Source organism: Schistocerca piceifrons, chromosome 8 (assembly GCF_021461385.2).
Source record: "Schistocerca piceifrons isolate TAMUIC-IGC-003096 chromosome 8, iqSchPice1.1, whole genome shotgun sequence".
Classification (NCBI taxonomy): Eukaryota; Metazoa; Arthropoda; class Insecta; order Orthoptera; family Acrididae; genus Schistocerca; species Schistocerca piceifrons.
In genome coordinates, this window is record NC_060145.1 from 323,424,109 (window position 1) to 323,434,627 (window position 10,519).

The following is a 10,519-nucleotide window of genomic DNA, read 5'->3' on the forward strand; positions in this document are numbered from 1 at the left end:
AAGAAACACCAAACAATCGCAATACTTAATATGCGCCATTATGTAAATATGCTCATACATAAAAGAAATTGTTTTTTTATTGTTTGTTCTGTCTCTGCAGATGAAATAAGCATACCTTAGGCGTTAGAGACTTTGGAGAGTAAACGTCTGAATGTGAAAGTTTTCCGCAATGATGTGTTTGTTACTACACTCTCTGTGCCATACAAACAAATTTCCGTCAAAAATATAAGTAAAGACACCATCTCACTCAAGGTATACACTGAAATTAATTTTTACGTGTAGAATTAAATTTCAGTGCGTAAACTCACTGGCACACCCAGCAATGATTTCTCACCGCACTTCGGATTGATGTATAAGTAACTGTAATACACCCTATGATGGCAGCACGCCACCCAAACGCTTAGTGCTAGCAAATATTAGTAAAGAGTGGATGAAGCAGTAAAAATTATTTCATAAACTTGTTGAGAGAGTTTCGACAGCGTTCTCCAAATGAGCAAGATAAAAAAATTCTTTCTTGCTCTAAGCTACGTGACAGATGCTGCAACCCTTTTCGCCTTGCCTAAAAAAAAACATATATAAATAAAAAAATTAAAAGGCGTATGATTCATTCAATTTATAGCAGTAGTGAGTGAGCTTAAGGCAGCGTGAAGTACTGAACCCTTGCTGCTATACCCGCGTTCCGCAGTTTTCGAAAGAACGTTTGTTGAACATTTTCACGGCTGCTGCAACTGTTTCACCCTTTGGCGGCGCTGAAAGGAGCACACAGAGTAAACGAAAATTTCCGTGGAAAAAAGATGGCGAGTATCTCGTTACAGGAGGAGGTGGTCGGACAGGTCGTAAATCGGCGCCTGCCAATATCCGCGGGCGGTGGCGGCGTCGGCAGCTGCCGCTGCGGCGGGGGCGACCAGCGGAGAACGTAACAAAGGAGCGGGCCGCCGCGCTGGTTTGTTCCGCAGTCGCTGCGAAACTTGTTGAAGTTGGCTCGCGGCGCTGAAAGGGTTGCCGTAGCAGCCCGCGGCTGTGGCTGCGCGCCCACCCGTGGAGGGCGCGCCGCCGTGAAAGGGACAGGAAAAAAAAGAAAACAGGCGGCGTAGGGCTAGGAAGGGCTGGCTGCTCTAAATTCATACGGCCGTCCCCCGCGTGCGTCACACAGGATGCGGTACCGACTTCACAGCTCATCGGCTGTAACGCAGCGATCACACAGCCAGCTGATGCGATTTGCCGTCGCGACACGGCGACGGTCGCTGGATGGCGGCAGCTAAAGCGACAGGGACGGGGGCCCGGACGCTAGCGGGGCTAAGCCTTTCAGTACGGGTAACACCCGCGAACGTGTTCGTCATTCATCCGGAAAATACTCTGGCCAGTGAGCCAGTGATCGTGCTGCACCACGTTTAAGAGTTTACCCTTCTACTCAGTTACGCACAAACAGAACCGATCAAAATTTACAACAAACAGTCCAGTTTAATTACAAAATGTATGTTGAAACGTGGTACTTAGGGAAAGCAGGAAAGGTGTGGATGGGGCCTAATCAACTACCGTTGTTTGTACAGAAAACACATACACTTCCAAAAATTTCAATAATTATTTTTAAAAGGTTTTACTGCACTGGCGGCTGAAAACCTTATTAGAAGAATTGCAAGTTATTGTCGGCTGAGCCGGCCGGAGTGGCCGAGAGGTTCGAGGCGCTACAGTCAGGAACCGCGCGACCGCTACGGTCGCAGGTTCGAATCCTGCCTCGGGCATGGATGTGTATGCTGTCCTTAGGTTAGTTAGGTTTAAGTAATTCTAAGCTCTAGGGGACTGATGACCTCAGAAGTGTCCCATAGTGCTCAGAGCCATTTGAACCATTGTCGGCTGAAGGCTACAAGCAATGTTACACACAATCAACGGCTGAAGGCCTGATTAAGAAGGTTGAAAATGGATGCCACAAGCAATTTCAGAATGCACAAGGGCTGAAGACCTGAATTACAAATAAGGTGGACAATTACACTTTAAAATAATAAAACCCTTTCTAATAATCTTAATAACTTGTAACAAGTTATAGTGACCGCTGAAGGCCTCAATAAAACAGAATTGAAAATTATTTGTCGCCTGAAGGCCACAAAGGCAACGGCCTTGCCGCAGTGGATACACTGGTTCCAGAAATTAAGCGCTGTTGGGCGTGGCCGGCACTTGCATGGGTGACCATCCAGGCCGCCATGAGCTGTTGCCATTTTTCGGGGTGCACTCAGACTCGTGATGGCAATGGAGGAGCTACTCGACCGAACAGTAGTGGTTCCTGTCAAAGGAAAGTATCAAACGACCGGGAGAGTGGTGTGCTGACAGCACGCCCCTCCTATCCGCATCCTCATCTGAGGATGACACGGCGGTCGGATGGTCCCGATGGGCCACTTGTGGCCTGAAGACAGAGTGCCTGAAGGCCACAAGCAATGTTACAAGCAATTAACGGCTGTAGCCTGATTAAGAAAGCGTTCAAAATTATTGGGGACTGAAGTACATAAGCAATTTTCAGAATACTCAACAACTGAAGGCCTGAATTACAAGTGGGGAAGGCCACTTGTTAATGTTAAAACATTATGGTAAATTTTAAGCAATTATGACGTCCATATAAGATGGAGTGATCCTCAAACGCCGCGCGGGATTAGCCGAGCGGTCTAGGGTGTTGCAGTCATGGACTGTGCAGCTGGTCCCGGCGGAGGTTAGAGTCATCCCTGGGGCATGGGTGTGTGTGTTTGTCCTTAGGATAATTTAGGTTAAGTAGTGTGTAAGCTTAGGGACTGATCACCTTAGCAGTTAAGTCCCATAAGATTTCACACACATTTGAACATTTTGATGCACAGACAGTACTCCCTGGATCGACTGACCAAAGTGACTACAGCTGTGTAAGCGGTGAGACAGGCAGCCAAGAGATGGTAACCACAGTAGTGGCTATCGATAACCGCTGCTGCTGCTACTCGCGGACAAACAATACTAGCAACTCAGTGGCACCAATAACACAACAAGGAAACGAGACGCCACTACCGCTATTACACGACATATATGTATTATTTGTTTATAAGAATTCCTGCCAAACATTTGAGCGACAGTTACTTAGTCAGACAGCTACTACTGCACTGCTGGCTTGTGAAACTGCAACACCAGTAAAGAAAGCAAATAACAGAAGTTAATTTGTTGAGCGTATAAAGTACGCTAGGATGATGTTTGGTTTGTGGGGGGGGGGGGGCTCAACTGCGCGGTTACCAGCGCCCGTACAAATTCCCAACCTTTGCTCAGTCCAATCTCGCCACTTTCATGAATGATGATGAAATGAGGTCAAAACAAACACCCAGTCATCTCGAGGCAGGTGAAATTCCTGACCCCTCTGGGAATCGAACCTGGGACCCTGTGCTTGGGAAGCGAGAATGCGACCGCGAGACCACGAGCTGCAGACAGTACGCTAGGAGGAACATAGTATTTACACTGACGAGAGATACGTCATGGGATAGCAATATGCACATATACAGATGGCTGTAGATTCGCGTTCACTAGGTATAAAAGGGCAGTGCCTTAGCGGAGCTGTCATTTGCAGTCAGGTGATACATGTGAAAAGGTTTCCGACTTGATAATGGCTGCACGACAGGAATTACCAGACTGAACGTGGAATGGTAGTTGGACCCAGACGCATGGGAACACTCCATTTTGGAAATCGTTAGGGAATTCTATATTCCGAGTTGCACAGTGTCAAGCCAGTGCCGAGAATGCCAATTTAAGGAATTACCCCTCATCATGGACAACGCAGTACCCGATGGCCTCCACTTAACGACCGAGACTAGCAGCGTTTGCGTAGAGTTGTCAGATTAGCAACACTGCGTGAAATGACCACAGAAATCGATGTGAGTCGTACGATCAACGTATCCCTTAGGACAGTGCGGTGAAATTTGGATTTAATGGGCTATGATAGCAGACAATCGACGCGAATACCTGTGCTAGCAGCACGACATGGCCTGCAACACCTCTCCTGTAACTCCTCTGGGCTGACCAAGTCGGCTGGGCCCTAGACGACTGCAAAACTGTTGCCTGGTCAGATGAGTCCCGATTTCAGTTGGTAAGAGCTGACTGTATAGTTCGAGTATGGCGCAGACCCCGGGAAACCATGGACCCAAGTTGTCAGCAAGACACTGTCAAAATGGTGGTGGATGCATAATGGCTCAAATGGCTCTGAGCACTATGGAACCTAACATCTGAGGTCATAAGTCCCCTAGAACTTAGAACTACTTAAACCTCATTAACCTAAGGACATCACACACATCCATGCCAGAGGCAGGATTCGAACCTGCGACCGCAGCAGACTGAAGCGCCTAGAACCGCCCGGCCACACCAGCCGAACGATGCATAATGGTGTGGGCAGTATTTACATGGAATGAACTGGGTCCTCTGGTCCAACTAAATCGATCATTGACTGAAAAGGGTTATGTTCGGCTTCTTGGATACCATTTCCAGCCATTCACGGACTTCGTATTCCCAAACAATAATGAAATTTTTATGGATGTAACCAGATCACAATTGTTCGCAGGACATTCGGGACAGTTCTAGAAAATGATCTGGCCACTCAGATCACCCGGCATGAATCCCATCGAACATTTTTGGGCATAATCGAGATGTCAGTTCGTGAAAAACTCTCAATCGGCAACACTTTAGTAATCACGGACGGCAGCATGGCTCGATTTTGCTGTGGGGGACTTCCAATGATTTATTAAGTCCATACCACGTCAAACTGCTGCACTATGGCGGACAAGAGGAGGTCCGACACGATATCAGGAGGTATCCCATGACTTTTGTTAGCTCAGGTTACATATTCAGTCCAATCAACTAAGCGACACGACGTTGGGATCACAGATTTACTTCAAACTTTGTACACTTTTAGTAGGTCATTAAAACAATATAATGTGCAAATAGTAAGGTGCACTACACTGTCAATTCGGAGAAAATCGCAAGAGACGTTTCACGCGTTGTAGCGGGACGCGACATTGAAGCGTCACCCATCCACCAGTGTCAGCCCAGTTTGCAGGTGAATATAAGTTTAATTTAGTGTTTTGTTTATGTATTTTGTAATATTTGTAATGGTTGTGAAGTATCTAAAGTTTTGTATTTATTTTTATGTTTCATGTACGGAGAGGGCGGCGCAACGAACGGAGACAGCATCTTCACTGCCGGGACCAGAGAGAAAATTGCTGGCCACTATACGTCGCGGGTCGACAGCCAAAGAGCAACAGAAGATCCTGAAACCGAGTTGTTGCGTCGTGCTTCTAAAAACTGAAAAAATAAGAATTTGTAATGTTTGTACAACAATGACGTCATAGAAAGTTAATCATGTTGTAAATGTGCAGTCCTATCTTGTCAAGGCTCAGGTTCACGTCTATATGTAGGAAGATAATAAACTAGTGGATGCTACTAAAGTTTAAATACGTGTTCCGAGAATTTATTTATGAAGAATTATGTTAATGAATTAAATTTATTTGACAAGATTATTAATTTTGGCAACGTTCATCGCGAGTTTGAGTCTTGAAAGTTTATTCAATGTGGTTCTAATATTTATTAAAGCAGATAACTTGCATTAATATAATTTCTCAGAAGAAACAAACGACATCTAATTTGAAAAAAGTTTGCGCAAACCAATTGGACTGAGTGACGTAATTCTGCGCATACGACTCAAATGATGATGTTTTAATTACAGTTTCGTTCAAGAACCATTCAGAGACAATTTTAAAAAGAATTTAAATAATTTTGAAGTGTGTTGTAACTGACGTAGGTGACGAAGTCTGTACATGGTCATATGTCAAAAGAAAATCATTTACACAAACTTACGTCGTTACACTACAGCGTCTATTATTTAATGGATGTATCTCTCCGTAGGTGAGGGATGTCAGAATTCATGGTGGTCCGTGTTCGTTCAGATAGCCGGCACGATAGCTCAGCAGATTCTGTCATAGGATTAGCTGTCCTCTGTAATAAAAAACTGAGTTAATTTATCAACGATGAACTTGAACAAGCGTCATGGGACGTCCGCTCTGAATAAATATAACGAACAATAACGAACAAAATGAGCTAAAATAAAAAAAAGAGCTGGCTGATCTCTGTAATAAAAAAACAACTGAGTAAAGTGATCAACAACGAACTTCAACGGATGCAATTTGAAGTCCGCTAGGACTCAATACAAGGAACAATAACGAGCAAAATGCAAAGAAAGGGGCAGCGCTACGTAAGACTAACGTGTCTGGGGCGACAGTTCACCTCCAGATCGGACTTCATTCTTAATCTGTATTTATTTCATCACTGGTCATAATAATTTATATGAAATTTGAGAGGTAATATAATTAAAATAACTACATGTGTTTGCATGAAATTTTAGTGAATTTCATGTTATTTGACTACTTACTATTTTCAACTAAATTTAATTATTAGAACAAACATTTTTATAACTATCGACAAGTAAATGAAGAAACGCATAGAGTTTTTCTGAAAATATATGCCTGTGGTGATTTGCAGTCTGGTAAGGTAGCCAGAACTACTTTTCACCACAACGCTTCGAGGTGCAAACCCCGAGGTAGGCGTCATTTCGCATTTAACCTTCTTATCGGCGAGACGTAGCTAAAGTAATAAGAACGAATAGTGTAGGTTTAGATTTCCTGAATGTCATAGAATTTACACTTATACTACTAAATTGAAGGCTTGAGCGGGAGTCGAAGCGTCGCCTCACACACTTCCGTCTCATGAACCTCGAACGCTAACCACTAGACCGCAATGAATTCTAACGCTCGCTACCTGCGCACAGTTACATCAGTTACATAATAGACGCGTAAAACTTCTCTTCTGATTTTTCTCGGAATTCCCAGAGGAGTGCACGTTACTACTTTCAGATTATGTTGTTTCGATAGCCAACTAAAGGTGTGCAGAGTTTGAAGTAAATCCGTGGTCCCAAGGTCGTGACCTCCCCTCGTTTGTCCGGCAGCTACTGCTGCACCGCTGGTCACTGAAACTGCAATACCAATAAGGACGGCAAATGACAAAATTTTGTTTCATTGAGGTTATACAGTATGGTAGGAGCAACACATTGCTTAATATGCCGGTGATCAAGGGCTCCGCAGTGTCCGAAATTTACTAGACGGGCTGTTCTGGCACCTAAAACAATGCTTATTCCGTAGAACAAAGGGATGGGGAAGACCGACAAGTTAAACCGATACCACTGTTTTTGGTATTTATCTGGTTTCTGTTATAACAAGTATTTTTATTTTTCACTAATAACAGATTAAAAACTGATGTATCAATTTACGATGGCAGTGGTCCCAAAATTTTTAGCTCTAAAATAACACTTTTCTTTGATGAATCTGGTAGGAAGTTCTGTTGCTTCTGAAAGATTCGTATCGTCTTTGGATAATATTGTTCTGATTAAAGGAGTCACCTTACAAATCAACACATTACAGAAAGAGTATTTAAAAAACAAATTGGGCAATAAATTAATATCAGCCATTGCGTTAATAACTGAAATTTAATTTTAATTTGTCATGCAATTCTTTCTGCTGAGTCTTGTGTTTTGCCTATTATTTAACTTGTTCATTTGAATTTTTTGAAAGGGCATTTTTTTGTTTTGTAAGTAAAAATCAGTTGTATTCAAATACACGCTAAAAGATAAAGACGCGTATTTGACTAAAAGTCGGGTTTTTCGTTTCAAATACTTAAAGAAAAAGAAGCTACAAATTTTACATAAAAGCTTTTTATCTGTCTGTCATTTCTATGAAGTAATAAAAGAGAAATGAAGTTGTGGCAACAGCAATAAACTGAAAACTTAACAATTCATTCATAGTTCGCAATAAAAGTGGAACGGAGCTGATCTGCAGCCTATGTCTATAGAATATGCTTTTATCTCCTTGTAGTTCTTGTAAATACACACCTTAATAAGCAAAATAGAGTTTTGTAACCTAAATTTTCACCTTATAGAACTTTTGTTTGGGGTTCGAGCAGAGACTTAAAAATTAGTCAGAAGGAGAATAATGGTGAATTCATTTGTAGTGTTCAACACCTCACTAGCTTTGGACTGAAGTAGTGAAAGGTGAACAAACTAAGTTTTTTATTTACCTGTTTCATTTGATGCCTTGAGTCTATAGATCTTTAAACGAGTAATCCAAAAGTGTGAGGACATCTTAGAATTTTTCAATCTTTGTTCGATGTCTTAGTTTATAGTTGAAATAATAGCAACAAAAAACCGAAATTCGGCTATTTCAGATACCGGTTATCTTGAGCGATTTTATACTCTGGAGATGAAAAAAACATTACAACTGACAACCGGTTGTTTCAGCGATAACCACCATCTCTAGCTGAACACCGAGTCGAACTATAAAATGTAAGTTTCGTGTGGCTAGGGCCTCCAGTTGGGCAGACCGTTCGCCGGGTGCAAGTCTTTTGATTTGACGCCACTTCGGCGACTTGCGCTTCAATGGGGATGAAATGATGATGATTAGGACAACACAACACTCAGTCCTTGAGTTGAGAAAATCTCCGACCCAGCCGGGAGTCGAACCCGGGCCCTTAGGATTGAGATTTTGTCGCTCTGACCACTGAGCTAGCGGGGGCAGACACCGAGTCGAACTGAGCTTTAGTGACGATTACAATTACGTCATTCTATGCTGCTTCAATTGTATTCCACAGTTCATCGATGTTAGTGATTGGTTGGCAAGCGACGTCTTGCTAGTCTTTCGGCAATCCATAACCATGTGTTCTCAGTGCGTTAGACATCTGGGAAACGTACTGGTTGGGGTGTCAGTCGATCACCGTCTGTAATGACGTAGTGAGAACAGCACCGACGATTGCGTTCTTGCGTTACTTTGTTGCAATGCGTTACGGAGATCTCGAATACAAGGAATAGCCACTGATCTTAACGCGCCAGGACTGTAACAGCGGCTGCTCAAGTGAGCTGCTATGGGAATCAGAAATCATCTTGTTATCTACCCAGTGGTACTCCATACCTTCGTAGTATGTTCTGGGCCTGTGTGACGATGAACCTGCAATAGTGGTCGCTGAGCTGTAGTGCTCCAAACGTCGTCGCTCTTTCCATGTGGATACTTGTCCTGCCGAAAACAGGTTCGTTTCCTCACTCAAAACAGCTGACGTTTTATACAACCCCGCACACGCCATTAAAAAAGATGTCCATCTTCTCTGGCGCTAGTTAGTGAGTCCGTTGAGAATGGTCTTTCCTTAAACAGAGGACGTCTGGTTAATCATTTACATATCCAAGAATGCCGTGAACTTCATGCCAATTTGACATTCCTCGCCAAAAGAAACCTATTAAAATGAAATATAAGGTGTAATTTGGAAGATACAGTCTAAGAATGTCTGTTTGGACCATAGCATTGCATGGAAGTGAAGCGTGGACACCAGAAAATGCAGAATGAAACAGAGTCCAAGCGGTTGCTATGTGCAAGCCTCAGCTTGTTCTGACTTGTCGGGTAAATGAAATATGACGTTTCAGAACGTATTGGCTTGCTGACTAAGCACGTTTGCTTGTCGAAACATCTCAGTAAATGCTGGCTCTGTAAAAAATGAAGTATAATTACGAGGCAACTACACGTAGATGTATCATTGGTGCTTTTGTTACTGCTATTTCTGCTACTGCTGTTGTAGCTGTCCTCAGTGCGTGCGTCATCACATCTTCATCTACATGGATACTCTGCAAATCACATTTAAGTGCCTGGCAGAGGGTTCATCGAACCACCTTCAGAATTCTCTATTGATCCAACCTCGTATATCGCGCGGAAAAAAACGAACACACATCTTTCCGTACGAGCTCCGATTTCCCTTATTTTATCGAGGTGTTAGTTCCTCCCTATATAGGTTGGTGTCAACAAAATATTTTAGCATTCGGAGGAGAAAATTGGTGATTGGAATTTCGTGAGAAGATTCCGTCGCAACGAAAAACGCCTTTCTTATAATAATGTCCAGCCCAAATCCTGCATCATTTCAGTGACACTCTCTCCCATATTTCGTGATAATACAAAACGTGCTGCCCTTTTTTGAACTTTTTCGATATACTCAGTCAGTCCTATCTGGTAAGGATCCCACACCACGTAGCAGTATTCTAAAAGAGGACGGACAAGCGTAGTATAGGCAGTCTCCTTAGTAGATTTGTTACATTTTCTAAGTGTCCTGCCAATAAAACGCAGTCTTTGGTTAGCCTTCCCCATAACATTTTCTATGTGTTCCTTCCAATTTAAGTTGTTCATAAATCTAATTCCTAGATATTTAGTAGAATTTACAGCCTTTAGATTTGGCTGATTTATCGTGTAACCGAAGTTTAACGAATTTCTTTTAGCACTCATGTGGATGACCTCACACTTTTCGTTATTTAGGGTCAACTGCCGATTTTCGCACCATTCAGAAAGTTTTTCTAAATCATTTTGCAGTTTGTTTCGATCCTCTGGTGATTTTATTAGTCGATAAACGACAGATGTATCTGCAAACAACCTAAGACGGCTGCTCAGATTGTCTC